The sequence below is a fragment of the Pseudophryne corroboree genome, chromosome 4 (assembly GCF_028390025.1).
Source record: "Pseudophryne corroboree isolate aPseCor3 chromosome 4, aPseCor3.hap2, whole genome shotgun sequence".
NCBI lineage: Eukaryota > Metazoa > Chordata > Amphibia > Anura > Myobatrachidae > Pseudophryne > Pseudophryne corroboree.
The window spans coordinates 921,103,612-921,119,909 of NC_086447.1; the positions used below are offsets into that span (position 1 = coordinate 921,103,612).

The 16,298-nt window shown below is 49.3% G+C and overlaps 1 protein-coding gene across 1 annotated transcript in view; it reads right to left on the reverse strand.

Annotated features, from left to right (window-relative positions):
- The window catches only part of FBXO28 (F-box protein 28), a 65,510-nt gene that overhangs the window by 33,430 nt on the left and 15,782 nt on the right, over window positions 1-16,298 (reverse strand). The gene's annotated exons all lie outside the window — the stretch shown is intronic.

Genomic DNA, 16,298 nt, shown 5'->3' on the forward strand with positions numbered 1-16,298 from the left:
TAGTAGTACGCACTTGGGACGGGCGCCCAGCATCCTCTACGGACTACGAGAAAAATATTTACCGGTAGGTTTAAAATCTTATTTTCTCTTACGTCCTAGAGGATGCTGGGGACTCCGTAAGGACCATGGGGTTTATACCAAAGCTCCAAAAACGGGCGGGAGAGTGTGGATGACTCTGCAGCACCGATTGAGCAAACAGGAGGTCCTCCTCAGCCAGGGTATCAAACTTATAAAACCTTGCAAGGTGTTTGAACCTGACCAAGTAGCCGCTCGGCACAGCTGTAGTGCCGAGACCCCTCGGGCAGCCGCCCAAGACGAGCCCACCTTCCTAGTGGAATGGGCCTTGACCAATTTAGGTAACAGCAATCCCGCCGTTGCACGCTCGCTGAATCGTGTTACAGATCCAGTGCGCAATAGTCTGCTTTGAAGCAGGAGCGCCAACCCCGTTGGCTGCATACAGGACAAACAGTGCTTCTGTTTTTCTGACTAGCAGTTCTGGCTACGTAAGTTTTCAAAACCCTGACCACATCAAGGGACTCGGAATCCTCCAAGTCACGTGTAGCCACAGGCACCACAATAGGTTGGTTCATATAAAACGATGACATCACCGTAGGTAAGAATTGAGGACGGGTCCGCAATTCCGCTCTATCCATATGGAAAAACCAGATAGGGGCTTTTATGAGACAAAGCCGCCAATTCCGACACTCACCTAGCCGAAGCCAAGGCTAACCACAAGACCAATTTTCAAGTGAGATATCTTCACTCCACCATTTTAAGTGGTTCAAAACAGTGCGACTCAAGGAAACTCAACACCACGTTAAGGTCCCAAAGCGCCACCGGAGGTACAAAAGGAGGCTGAATATGCAGCACTCCCTTCACAAAAGTCTGTACTTCTGGGAGAGAAGCCAATTCTTTTTGAAAGAAAATGGATAAGGCCGAAATCTGAACCTTAATGGAGCCTAATTCAAGGCCCAAATTCACTCCAGTTTGTAGGAAGTGAAGGAAAACGGCCCAGATGGAATTCTGCCGTAGGAGTATTCCTGGCCTCTCACCAAGAAACATATTTTCGCCATATATACGGTGATGATGTTTAGTTGTCACGTCTTTTCTAGCCTTTATCAGCGTAGGAATGACCTCATCCGGAATGCTCTTTTCCGCTAGGATCCGGCGTTCAACCGCCATTCCGTCAAACGCAGCCGCGGTAAGTCTTGGAACAGACAGGGCCCCTGTTGCAACAGGTCCTGTCTTAGAGGATGATGCCACTGATCTTCTGTGAGCATCTCCTGCAGATCCGGATATCAGGCCCTTCATGGCCAATCTGGAACAATGAGAATTGTGTACTCCTCTTTTTCTTATTATTCTCAACATCTTTGGGATGAGAGGAAGAGGAGGAAACACCTAGACCGACTGGAACACCCACGGTGTCACTAGGGCGTCCACAGCTACCGTCTGAGGGTCTACTGACCTGGCGCAATACCTTTTCAGCTTTTTGTTGAGGTGGGACGTCCTCATGTCTATTTGGGGCAGTCCCCACTGACTTGCAATCTGTGTGGAAACCTCCTGATGAAGTCCCCACTCCTGGATGCAGGTCGTGTTTGCTGAGGAAGTCTGCTTCCCAGTTGTCCACTCCTGGAATGAACACTGCTTACAGTGCGCTTACATGATTTTTAGCCCAGCGAAGAATCCTGGTGGCTTCTTGCCACTCTGCTCCTTGTGCCGTCCTGGCGGCTTACATGAGCCACTGCGGTGATGTTGTCTGATTGGATCAGAACTGGTAAGTCGCGAAGCAAGGTCTCCACTTGACGAAGGGCGTTGTATATGGCCCTCAGCTCCAGGACGTTGATGTGAAGACAAGTCTCTTGACTTGACCCAAGACCCTGGAAGTTTCTCCCCTGTGTGACTGCTCCCCAACCTCGGAAGCTCGCGTCTGTGGTCACCAGAATCCAGTCCTGAATGCCGAACCTGCAGCCCTCTAGAAGGTGAACACCATCACAGGAGAGATACCCTGGCCCTGGGGGACAGGGCGATCAAATGATGAATCTGTAGATGTGATTCGGACCACTTGCCAGTAGGTCCCATTGGAAGGCTTTGTATGACGCCACCATCTTTTCCAGGACTCGAGTGCAGTAATGCACTGACACCTGTTTTGGCTTCAATAGGTTCCTGACCAGAGTCATCAGTTCCTGAGCCTTTTCTATCTGAAGATAAACCCTTTTCTGGACCGTATCCAGAATCAAGTCCAAGAAGGTCAGACCAGTTGTAGGAACCAACTGCGACTTCGGGATATTGAGTAAACAGCTGTGTTGCTGTAACACCTTCAGTGAAAGTGATACGCTGTTTAGTAACTGCTTTCTTGATCTCGCTTTTATGAGGAGATCGTCCAAGTACGGGATAATTGCGACATCCTGCTTGCGCAGGAGCACCATCATTTCCGCCATTACCTTGGTGAAAATCCTCGGTGGAAAGCCCTGGTAATGATTACCTGTACCGCAATTCTTAGGTACGCCTGATGAGGTGGATATATGGGAACATAAAAGGTATGAATCCTTTATGTCCTGGATATATGGGAACATGAAGGTATGAATCCTTTATGTCCAGGGATACCATAAAGTCTCCCCCTTTCTAGGCTGGCGATGACCGCTCTGAGCGATTGCACCTTGAACTTGAACCTTTTCAAGTATAGGTTCAAGGATTTTAAATGTAAAATGGGTCTGACCGAACCGTCCGGTTTCGGGACTACTAACAGGGTTGATTTACTACCCCTTCTCATGTAGAAGTAGGGGAACTTTAACCACCACCTGTTGATGATACACTTTGTGAATTGCATTTAACAGTAGCTCCCTTTCTGGGGGAGAAGCTGTTAAGGCCGATTTGAAAAACCGGCGAGGAGACACTTGTTCGAATTCCAGCTTGTAACCCTGGGAAATAATTTCTATTGCCCCGGGATCCACCTGTGAGTGAACCCAGATGTGGCTGACAAGTCGAAGACGTGCCCCCCCTGGGGCGCACTCCCTCAGCGGAGTTCCTGCATCACGCTGTGGATTTTATAGAGGCCGGGGAGGACTTCTGCTCCTGGGAACTAGCTGTGGTTGGCAGCTTGTTTCCCCTGACCTTACCTCTGGCAAGAAAAGACGATCTTCGTACTCTCTTGTTTCTATATAACCGAAAGGACCGCATGTGATAATATGGTGCTTTCTTAGGCTGTGAGGAAATACATGGCAAAAAATAAGAATTTACTCACCGGTAATTCTATTTCTCGTAGTCCGTAGTGGATGCTGGGAACTCCGTAAGGACCATGGGGAATAGACGGGCTCCGCAGGAGACTGGGCACTCTTAAAAGAAAGATTAGGTACTATATCTGGTGTGCACTGGCTCCTCCCTCTATGCCCCTCCTCCAGACCTCAGTTAGGGAAACTGTGCCCGGACGAGCTGACATTACAAGGAAAGGAAATTTGAAACCAGGGTAAGACTCATACCAGCCACACCAATCACACCGTACAACTTGTGATAACTGGGTAAGGTTAACAGTATGAACAACAACTGAGCCTCACTCAACGGATGGCTCATAACAATAACCCTTATTTAAGCAATAACTATATACACGTATTGCAGAAAGTCTGCACTTGGGACGGGCGCCCAGCATCCACTACGGACTACGAGAAATAGAATTACCGGTGAGTAAATTCTTATTTTCTCTGACGTCCTAGTGGATGCTGGGAACTCTGTAAGGACCATGGGGATTATACCAAAGCTCCCAAACGGGCGGAAGAGTGCGGATGACTATGCAGCACCGAATGAGCAAATACAAGGTCCTCCTCAGCCAGGGTATCAAACTTGTAGAACTTTGCAAATGTGTTTGAACCCGACCAAGTAGCCGCTCGGCAAAGCTGTAAAGCCGAGACCCCTCGGGCAGCCGCCCAAGAAGAGCCCACCTTCCTTGTGGAATGGGCTTTTACTGATTTTGGATGCGGCAATCCAGCCGCAGAATGAGCTAGCTGAATCGTGCTACAGATCCAGCGCGCAATAGTTTGCTTTGAAGCAGGAGCACCCAGCTTGTTGAGTGCATGCAGGATAAACAGCGAGTCAGTCTTCCTGACTCCAGCCGTTCTGGAAACATATATTTTCAAAGCCCTGACTACGTCCAGTAACTTGGAGTCCTCCAAGTCCCGAGTAGCCGCAGGCACCACAATAGGTTGGTTCAAATGAAACGATGATACCACCTTTGGGAGAAATTGGGGACGAGTCCTCAATTCTGCCCTGTCCATATGGAAGATCAGATATGGGCTTTTACATGACAAAGCCGCCAATTCCGACACACGCCTAGCCGATGCTAAGGCCAACAGCATGACCACTTTCCACGTGAGATACTTTAGTTCCATGGTCCTAAGTGGCTCAAACCAGTGGGATTTCTGGAAATCCAACACAACGTTAAGATCCCAGGGTGCCACTGGTGGCACAAAAGGGGGCTGCATATGCAGCACTCCCTTAACAAACGTCTGAACCTCAGGCAGTGAAGCCAGTTCTTTTTGAAAGAAAATGGATAGGGCCGAAATCTGGACCTTTATGGACCCCAATTTTAGGCCCATAGTCACCCCTGACTGTAGGAAGTGCAGGAAACGACCCAGCTGGAATTCCTCTGTAGGGGCCTTCCTGGCCTCACACCAAGCAACATATTTTCGCCATATACGGTGATAATGCTTTGCTGTCACGTCTTTCCTAGCCTTTATCAGCGTAGGAATAACTTCATCCGGAATGCCTTTTTCAGCTAGGATCCGGCGTTCAACTGCCATGCCGTCAAACGCAGCCGCGGTGTGTCTTGGAACAGACAGGGCCCTTGTTGCATCAGGTCCTGTCTGAGAGGCAGAGGCCATGGGTCCTCTGTGCGCATTTCTTGCAGTTCCGGGTACCAAGTCCTTCTTGGCCAATCCGGAACAATGAGTATTGTTCTTATTCCTCTCTTTCTTACTATTCTCAGTACCTTGGGTATGAGAGGAAGAGGAGGAAACGCATATACCGACTGGTACACCCACGGTGTCACTAGGGCGTCCACAGCTATCACCTGAGGGTCCCTTGACCTGGCGCAATATCTTTTTAGCTTTTTGTTGAGGCGGGACGCCATCATGTCCACCTGTGGCATTTCCCATCGCTTTGCGATCTGTGTGAAGACTTCTTGATGAAGTCCCCACTCTCCCGGGTGGAGGTCGTGTCTGCTGAGGAAGTCTGCTTCCCAGTTGTCCACTCCCGGAATGAACACTGCTGACAGTGCTTGCACGTGATTCTCCGCCCACCGAAGAATCTTTGTGGCTTCCACCATTGCCATCCTGCTTCTTGTGCCGCCCTGGCGGTTTACATGGGCGACCGCCGTGATGTTGTCTGACTGAATCAGTACTGGCCGGTTTCGAAGCAGGGGCTCTGCTTGACTCAGGGCGTTGTAAATGGCCCTTAGTTCCAGTATATTTATGTTTAGAGAAGTCTCCAGACTTGACCACAGCCCTTGGAAGTTTCTTCCCTGAGTGACTGCCCCCCCATCCTCGGAGGCTTGCATCCGTGGTCACCAGGACCCAGTCCTGTATGCCGAACCTGCGGCCCTTGAGAAGGTGAGCACTCTGCAGCCACCACAGAAGAGACACCCTGGCCCTTGGGGACAGGGTGATCAGCCGATGCATCTGAAGATGCGATCCGGACCACTTGTCCAACAGATCCCACTGAAAGATCCTCGCATGGAACCTGCCGAAGGGAATGGCTTCGTATGAAGCCACTATCTTTCCCAGGACTCGCGTGCAGTGATGCACCGATACCTGTTTTGGTTTTAGGAGGTCCCTGACCAGAGATGCTAATTCCTGGGCCTTCTCCACCGGGAGAAACACCTTCTTCTGTTCTGTGTCCAGAATCATGCCCAGGAAAAGCAGACGCGTCGTAGGAATCAGCTGCGACTTTGGAACATTCAGAATCCAGCCGTGCTGTTGCAACACTTCCTTAGAGAGTGCTACGCTGATCAACAACTGCTCCCTGGACCTCGCCTTTATGAGGAGATCGTCCAAGTACGGGATAATTATAACTCCCTTCTGCCGAAGGAGTATCATCATTTCGGCCATTACCTTGGTAAATATTCTCGGTGACGTGGACAGGCCAAACGGCAACGTCTGGAACTGGTAATGACAGTCCTGTACCACAAACCTGAGGTACTCCTGGTGAGGTGGGTAAATGGGGACATGCAAGTAAGCATCTTTGATGTCCAGCGACACCATAAAATCCCCCTCTTCCAGGCTTGCAATAACCGCTCTGAGCGATTCCATTTTGAACTTGAATTTCTTTATATAAGTGTTCAAGGGTTTTAAATTCAGAATGGGTCTCACCGAACCGTCCGGTTTCGGTACCACAAACATTGTGGAATAGTAACCCCTTCCCTGTTGAAGGAGGGGGACCCTGACAATCACTTGCTGGAGGTACAGCTTGTGAATTGCCGCCAGTACTACCTCCCTTTCCATGGGGGAAGCTGGCAAGGCTGATTTGAGGTAACGGCGGGGGGGAGTCGCTTCGAATTCCAGCTTGTATCCCTGAGATACAATTTGTATAGCCCAGAGATCCACCTGTGAGCTAACCCACTGGTTGCTGAAGTTTCGGAGACGCGCCCCCACCGCACCTGGCTCCGCCTGTGGATCCCCAACGTCATGCGGTGGACTTCGTGGAAGCAGGGGAGGGTTTTTGTTCCTGGGAACTGGCTGCCTGGTGCAGCTTCTTTCCTCTACCCTTGCCTCTGGCCATGATGACAGCTAAATACCCCCGCAGATTCTGTGGCATGCAGGACGGGGGTATTTAGCTGTCATCATTACTATCTGGACTTGCAAAAGTGGGTGCAAAAGTTCCATCTGAAACCGACGGGAAATCGTGACTCTGGGCTTCAGCACAATCCATGAAAGTAGGAACATAAAGGCTTTGTTGCAGCAGAAGAGAGTAGACACATCAGTGGCCGTCAGCTTCTTAAGAGCAACCTTGAGGAAGGGAGAGATCCCGAAACGCGTCGGCACTGTATGACAGGAAACTAATTGTTGGAAGGAGATTTGCCAGACGGACGGAGTTGTGTGGACCTTTTGGGGACAGTTTCCGGAGCTGTTATCTCCTCATCTTCACATCTTAAAGGAACATACCTCAAGAAAATCTGGTAAACCTCCACCTATTTCTTACGCACTGAGATGTCTGTATTACAAGGTTAACACCAGCAATTAACATCTTAAAGACACCGTTAAAAGGCTTCCATTATACCTGATTTTGGTAAACCTCCACCTGACACCATTTTAAATTGTGCATGTCAAATCAGCCTTGTGGGCAAATTTTATTGCTTGATTATATTAAATTTGTTTGGATTTTAACATACTACACTATATGCGGAATTATTTATTTTTATGCCCACATGTGGATTCCGTTTCTCTGAAGTACTTACACACCCTACGACAGAAGATTTACAATTAAGGGAAGTACGATTTGCATATTTTTTATTTGATAAGCGCACCACATCTGGTCTAATTTCTCTATTTTCATAAGCAGGGGAGAGTCCGGGGAGCTTCCTCTCAGCTGTGCTGTGGAGAAAATGGCGCTGGTGAGTGCTGAGGGAGAAGCCCCGCCCCCTCGGCGGCGGGCTTCTGTCTAGCTGAAATACACTAAAAATTGGCGGGGGTTCATACATGTATATATATATATATATATATATATATATATATATATATATATATATATATATATATATATATATATATATAATAAGAATTTACTTACCGATAATTCTATTTCTCGGAGTCCGTAGTGGATGCTGGGGTTCCTGAAAGGACCATGGGGAATAGCGGCTCCGCAGGAGACAGGGCACAAAAAGTAAAGCTTTCCGATCAGGTGGTGTGCACTGGCTCCTCCCCCTATGACCCTCCTCCAGACTCCAGTTAGGTACTGTGCCCGGACGAGCGTACACAATAAGGGAGGAATTTTGAATCCCGGGTAAGACTCATACCAGCCACACCAATCACACTGTACAACCTGTGATCTGAACCCAGTTAACAGTATGATAACAGCGGAGCCTCTGAAAAGATGGCTCACAACAACAATAACCCGATTTAGTTAGCAATAACTATGTACAAGTATTGCAGATAATCCGCACTTGGGATGGGCGCCCAGCATCCACTACGGACTCCGAGAAATAGAATTATCGGTAAGTAAATTCTTATTTTCTCTATCGTCCTTGTGGATGCTGGGGTTCCTGAAAGGACCATGGGGATTATACCAAAGCTCCCAAACGGGCGGGAGAGTGCGGATGACTCTGCAGCACCGAATGAGAGAACTCCAGGTCCTCTTTTGCCAGGGTATCAAATTTGTAGAATTTTACAAACGTGTTCTCCCCCGACCACGTAGCTGCTCGGCAAAGATGTAATGCCGAGACCCCTCGGGCAGCCGCCCAAGATGAGCCCACCTTCCTTGTGGAATGGGCCTTAACAGATTTAGACTGTGGCAGGCCTGCCACAGAATGTGCAAGTTGAATTGTGCTACCAATCCCACGAGCAATCGACTGCTTAGAAGCAGAAGCACCCAGCATTGTTGGGTGCATACAGGATAAACAGCAAGTCAGATTTCCTGACTCCAGCCAACCTGGAAACTATATTTTCAGGGCCCTGATAACATCCAGCAACTTGGAGTCCTCCAAGTCCCTAGTAGCCGCAGGTACCACAATAAGCTGGTTCAGGTGAAACGCTGACACCACCTTAAGGAGAAACTGGGGACGAGTCCGCAGCTTTGCTCTGTCCGAATGGACAATCAGATATGGCTTTGTGAGATAAAGCCGCCAATTCTGACACTCGCCTGGCCGAGGCCAGGACCAACAGCATGGTCATTTTCCATGTGAGATATATCAAATCCACAGATTTGAGTTGTTTAAACCAATGTGATTTTTTAGGAATCCCAAAACTACGTTGAGATCGCCCAGTGCCACTGGAGACATCAAAGGGGCTGTATATGCAGTACTCCCTTAACAACTTCTGGACTTCAGGAACTGAAGCCAATTTCTTTCTGGAAGAAAATCAACAGGCCGAAATTTGAACCCTAATGGACCCAATTTGAGACCCATAGACACTCCTGTTTGCAGGAAATGTAGAAATTAACCTAGTTGAAATTCTTCCGTGGAGCCTTCCTGGACTCACACCCTGGCACATATTTTCACCTAAGTGGTGATAATGTTGTGCGGTCACCTCCTTCCTGGCTCTGACCAGGGTAGGGATGACCTCTTCCGGAATGCCTCTTTCCCTTAGGATCCGGCGTTCACCCGCCTTGGCGTCAACGCAGCTGCGGTAAGTCCCGGAACAGACACGGTTCTTGCCGAATCAAGACCCTTCTTAGTATCTCTTGAAGTTCCGGGAACCAAGTCCTTCTTGGCCAAACCGGAGCCACGAGTATAGTTCTTACTCCTCTCCTTCCTATCATTTTCAATACATTGGGTATGAAAAGCAGAGGATGGAACACATACACCGACTGGTACACCGACGGTGTTACCAGAGCGTCCCAGCTATTGCCTGAGTGTCTCTTGACCTGGCGCTTCAGGTGGGACGCCATCATAACCACCTTTGGTCTTTCCCAACGGTTTACAATCATGTGGAAACTTCCAGATTAAGTTTCCACTTTTCCGGGTGGAATTCATTTATGCTGAGGAAATCTTCCCAGTTGCCCACTCCCGGAATGAACACTGCTGACAGTGTTATCACATGATTTTCCGCCCAGCGAAGAATCTGTCATTGCCCTCCTGCTTCTTGTGTCGCCCCGTCTGATAACGTGGGCGACCGCCATGATGATGTCCTACTGGATCAGCACCGGTTGACTTTGAAGCAGGAGTCTTCCTAGGCTCAGAGCATTGTAAATTGCCCTTAGCTCCAGTATATTCATGTGGAGAGAAGTCTCCAGACTTGACCACACTTCCTTGGAAATTTTTTCCCTGTGTGACTACTCCCCAGCCTCTCAGGCTGGTATCCGTGGTCCCCAGAACACAGTCCTGAATGCTGAGTGTGCTGCCCTCTAAAAGATGAGCACTCTGCAGCCCCCACAGAAGAGACACCCTTGTCCTTGGAGACAGGATTATCCGCTGATGCATCTGAAAATGCGATCCGGACCATTCGTCCAGCAAATCCCCTGAGATCTGCCGAATGGAATCGCTTCGTAAGAAGCCACCATTTTTCCCAGGACTCCTGTGCATTGATGCACTGATACTTGGCCTGGTTTTAGGAGGTTTCTGACTAGGTCGAATAACTCCTTGGCTTTTTCCTCCCGGAGGAACACCTTTTTCTGGACTATGCCCAGAATCATTCCTAGGAACAGCAGACGTATCGTCGGAAAACAGCTGCGATTCTTGGAATATTTAGAACCCAGTCGTGCTGTCGTAGAACTACTTTAGATAGTGCTCTTCCGACCTCCAACTGTTCTCTGGAACTTGCCCTTTTCAGGATATCGTCCAAGTAAGGGATAATTTAGATGCCTTTTTTCTTTGAAGAAACATCTTTTCGGCCATTACCTTGGTAAAAGGCCCGGGGTGCCGTGGATAATTCAAACGGCATCGTCTGAAACTGATATTGACAGTTCTGTACCACGAACCAGAGGTACCCTTGTTGAGAAGGGCAAATTTGGACATGGAGGTAATCCTTGATGTCCAGGGACACCATATAGTCCCCTTTTTTCCGGTTCGCTATCACTGCTCTGAGTGACTCCATCTCGATTTGAACCTTTTATGTAAGTGTTCAAAGATTTCAGTTTAGACTATGTCTCACCAAGCCGTCTGGCGTCAGTACCACAATATAGTGTGGAAAAATAATACCCTTTTCCTTGTTGTAGGAGGGGTACTTTGATTATCACCTGCTGGATATACAGCTTGTGAATTGTTTCCAATGCTGCCTCCCTGTCGGAGGGAGCCGTTGGTAAAGCAGACTTCAGAAACCTGCGAGGAGAAGATGTCTCGACTCTCCAATCTGTACCCCTGGGATAATACTTGTACTATCTAGGGGTCAACCTGCGAGTGATCCCACTGCGCGCTGAGACTCTTGAGACTACCCCCCCACCTTGAGTCCGCTTGCATGGCCCCAGCGTCATGCTGAGGACTTGGCAGACGCGGTGGAGGGCTTCTTTTCCTGGGAAGGGGCTGCCTGCTGCAGTCTACTTCCCTTACCTCTATGTCTGGGCAGATATGACTGGCCTTTTGCCTGCATGCCCTCATGGGAAAGGAAGGATTGAGGCTGAAAAGACGGTGTCTTTTTCAGCTGAGATGTAACTTGGGGTAAAAAGGTTGGATTTCCCAGCTGTTGCCGTGGTCCCCAGGTCCGATGGACCGACCCCAACTAACTCCTTCCCTTTATACGGCAATACTTCCATGTGCCGTATGGGATCTGTATCACCTGACCACTGTCGTGTCCATGACATCTTCTGGGTGATATGGACAACGTACTTATCTTGATGCCAGAGAGCAAATATCCCTCTGTGCATCTCACGTACATATATATAGAATGCATCCTATTAAATGCCCTATATGAATAAAATATTTTCAGTCAGGGAATCCGACCAAGCCAACCCAGCACTGCATCTCCAGGCTGATGGCGATCGCTGGTCGCAGTATAACCACCGTATGTGTGTATATACTTTTTAGGATATCTTTCCAGCTTCCTATCAGCTGGCTCCTTGAGGGCGGCCGTATCTGGAGACGGTAACGCCACTTGATAAGCGTGTGAGCGCCTTATCACCCTAAGGGGTGTTTCCCAACGCGCCCTAATTTCTGGCGGGAAAGGGTATAACGCCAATATTTGCTATCGGGGTAACCCCACGCATCATCACACACTTCATTTTATTTTATCTGATTCAGGAAAAACTACAGGTAGTTTTTTCACTCCCACATAATACCCTTTTTTGTGGTACTTGTAGTATCAGAAATATGCAACACCTCCTTCATTGCCCTTAACGTGTGGCCCTAATGAGAAATACGTTTGTTTATTCACCGTCGACACTGGATTCAGTGTCCGTGTCTGTGTCTGTGTCGACCGACTGAGGTAAATGGGCGTTTTTAACGCCCCTGACGGTGTTTCTGAGACGCCTGGACCGGTACTAATAGTTTGTCGGCCGTCTCACGTCGTCAACCGACCTTGCAGCGTGTTGACATTCTCACGTAATTCCCTAAATAAGCCATCCATTTCGGTGTCGACTCCCTAGAGAGTGACATCACCATTACAGGCAATTTCTCCGCCTCCTCACCAACATCGTCCTCATACATGTCGACACACACGTACCGACACACAGCACACACACCGGGAATGCTCTGACAGAGGACAGGACCCACACTAGCCCTTTGGGGAGACAGAGGGAGAGTTTGCCAGCACACACCAAAACGCTATAATTATATAGGGACAACCTTATATAAGTGTTTTCCCTTATAGCATCTTTATATATATCTCAATATCGCCAAAATCAGTGCCCCCCCTCTCTGTTTTAACCCTGTTTCTGTAGTGCAGTGCAGGGGAGAGCCTGGGAGCCTTCTCTCCAGGCTTTCTGTGAGAGAAAATGGCGCTGTGTGCTGAGGAGATAGGCCCCGCCCCTTTTTCGGCGGGCTCGTCTCCCGCTATTTAGTGAATCTTGGCAGGGGTTAAATATCTCCATATAGCCTCTGGGGGCTATATGTGAGGTATTTTTCGCCAAAAAAGGTTTTCATTTGCCTCCCAGGGCGCCCCCCTCCCAGCGCCCTGCACCCTCAGTGACTGCCGTGTGAAGTGTGCTGAGAGGAAAATGGCGCACAGCTGCAGTGCTGTGCGCTACCTTTAGAAGACTGCAGGAGTCTTCAGCCGCCGATTCTGGACCTCTTCTTACTTCAGCATCTGCAAGGGGGCCGGCGGCGCGGCTCCGGTGACCATCCAGGCTGTACCTGTGATCGTCCCTCTGGAGCTGATGTCCAGTAGCCAAGAAGCCAATCCATCCTGCACGCAGGTGAGTTCACTCCTTCTCCCCTAAGTCCCTCGTTGCAGTGATCCTGTTGCCAGCAGGACTCACTGTAAAATAAAAAACCTAAGCTAAACTTTCTCTAAGCAGCTCTTTAGGAGAGCCACCTAGATTGCACCCTTCTCGGCCGGGCACAAAAATCTAACTGGAGTCTGGAGGAGGGTCATAGGGGGAGGAGCCAGTGCACACCACCTGATCGGAAAGCTTTACTTTTTGTGCCCTGTCTCCTGCGGAGCCGCTATTCCCCATGGTCCTTTCAGGAACCCCAGCATCCACAAGGACGATAGAGAAATATATATATATATATATATATATATATATATATACACACACACACACACACACACACACACACTGGCCAGCTGTATACATATATACTTTTGCCAAAAAAGAGGTTTATATGCTGCCCAGGGCGCCCCCCCTGCGCCCTTACAGTGACTGCCGCGTGTGAGGTGTATGGGAGCAATGGCGCACAGTGTTACCTCAGTGAAGATCATGAAGTCTTCTGCCGCCTCTGAAGTCTTCTTTTCTTCTCATACTCACCCGGCTTCTATCTTCCGGCTCTGCAAGGAGGACGGCGGCGCGGCTCTGGGACGGACGGCGAGGGTGAGACCTGCGTACCAATCCCTCTGGAGCTAATGGTGTCCAGTAGCCTAAGAAACAGAGCCTTGAAACTCACAGAAGTAGGTCTGCTTCTCTCTCCTCAGTCCCTCGATGCAGGGAGTCTGTTGCCAGCAGGCTCCCTGAAAATGAAAACCTAACTAAAATACTTTCTGACAGGAAACTCAGGAGAGCTCCCTGTAAAGCACCCAGTCTCCACTGGGCACAGTATCAAACTGAGGTCTGGAGGAGGGGCATAGAGGGAGGAGCCAGTGCACACCCAGACCTGAAGTCTTTCTTAAAGTGCCCATGTCTCCTGCGGAGCCCATCTATCCCCATGGTCCTTACGGAGTCCCCAGCATCCTCTAGGACATAAGAGAAAAAATACATAAATAAAGTGGTGTCGTCCATAGCAACCAAATAATTTTCATTTTCTAACTTGCATTACAAAAATGCCAAAATCTGATTGGCTGCTGAGGACAAAGGCCAGATCTTTCTTGCTCAGATTTACAGACTTAGGGCTGTAACACACACTCCGGTTTTTCCCGGATGGCAAAAAGCCGGACAAACTTTGTCCGGCTTTTTGCCATCCGGGAGAAACCGGCAGTGTCTGTCACACAGGACGGCTTTGAGCCGTGTGTGATGCTGTGCGCATGCGCAGCATCAGACACGGCTGCAGAAAAAACCGTTGTGTGTGAAAGCTCCCCTTCACACACACGGTTTACTGGCTGCAAAGACGGCCCGGCGGCCGCCCGGCAGCCGGACCTTCCAGTGGAGAGACCCGGCTGCAACCCGGCAGCTGGGCCGGGGCCGTGCAGTGTGAAGGGACCCTACCCCTCACACTGTTAACTACAATGCCGGCACGGGAAAAAGCCGTCCGGCTTTTTCAAGGCCGGCAAAAGCCGGGTAGTGTGTTTTAGCCCTAAGGCAGTGGTTTCCAAACTTTTTTTAATCACGGCGCCCTAGAATATCAGAATTTTTTTCACGGCAACCCTAGGCCAAAAATTTCTTATTGAGAAATTTAGAAAGAAATATTACATTAAGTAGATGGCGTTTATATGTCATCCTTAGGGTCAGTTATGTGGTGAGGGACAAGATTTGCTTCTGTTTGGCCACATATTTTATGACTGGCAGCCACCAGCACTGGTTTTGCCTATTATATTGACCATGAATAATTTGAATTGGTCCTGGACCACCAACCCAGGGCACCCCTGCAAGTGTCCCGAGGCACCCCAGGGAGCCACGGCACACAGTTTGGGAACCTCTGGACTAAGGACTTGCTTCATTGGCAAATAAGTCTAGTTTAAACAACCTCTTTATAAAGGGTAAGATCACCAAGTACGACATGACCACATATCAAAGGCTGTTAATTGCCCAAATAAAGGAGCCAGATATTTACTGAAGGTGAACAAATAAAAGTGATGGTGCCTCACAGCGATGCAAACGGAGGCCGATAAGACTAGTAGTCCCCTAACAATGTCAGGGGCTCGATAGTTTTATCGGCCTCCCAGGTCTGGCTCCTACAGAGACTTTATACGCCCAACATCTATTGCTGCATAGAAAAGGAGTCTTGTATATTTGTCTACCTAATTATTTCCTATACCCCGAGTAGGGAAAGGGTTAGCCTGAAGCAATGGAAGAGGAGGCCTGGCATTTTACCAGGTCACCGCCACCTAGTAGCAGCCTAGAGATTGGCACACAATGCCTTGCTTGGCACCGCCAAGGAGAATTCGTTACAAACACACAGCAGGAACCCAGCAGAGACTGCAGTGCCAGCGCACAGGAATCCGCACTAACGTGCACAGAACGCTCTCCCGCAAACCTCCGGATCATCCCGAGACACATACGCCTGAATCTCCTGCAGATCACCGCTTTATAGATCCCCCACAGCTGAGGAGCTTTATGGTGCCCGCCAGGTGAAGTGCAGCAAGGGGGAACCTACGGCGAAATTCCGCAGATACCAGGATTACTGATCCCAGTACGCGCCGCCCTCCGCTTTTTCCCCCAACAGGAGTATAAGCTGCGGGCCAGGGTATAATGCAGAAGAAAAATATCTGCAGCCGTGCATTACATCACTACGCATGCGCACAGCGGAGGTGCAAAACACCAGGGCCAATTATCGGGTGCCAGCGGGATTTTAACCGTGGTGGTTGGACCGAATCATATTTGGAACTGGTTAAGTCTGTGTCCCTCCCAAACACCATTTTGCTAGTGAAACAGACCCCGTCAACGATCCCCCTGCTTTCACATTCATCTTCTTTTGTGCATTTTATAGGTACCAGGAGCCTGGCTACAAAATGACACAAATTATAAAGACTCCGCAGTTTAAGAGACCTCTGGCCGGTGGCAGCCGGTGACCATCTGAATATAGCTCTCTGTATACTATGCTACAATCAGACATACCGCTACCCCCCCCCCCCCCCCCCCTTAACAAAGAGCTTACAACCCGAATCCTCTTATCTCTCAGCAACACATAGAAAACAATCTTGTTTAAGTATGAGGCAATCAGCCCACCAGTGTCCTTCCTACTGCTTGCTGGCACCATAACGGGGTGTTATGATTGGAAGGGAAAGGGGGGGGGGGGGGTAAGAGGCACCTAGTGTAATCTCTTTGCCCTTGCCAAGCTCTGTCATGCCAGCCTGGAGATGCCTCCAGCTATGAGAGTCTAGGCTACATGATAGGATCAGTCTGCAGCCAAAATA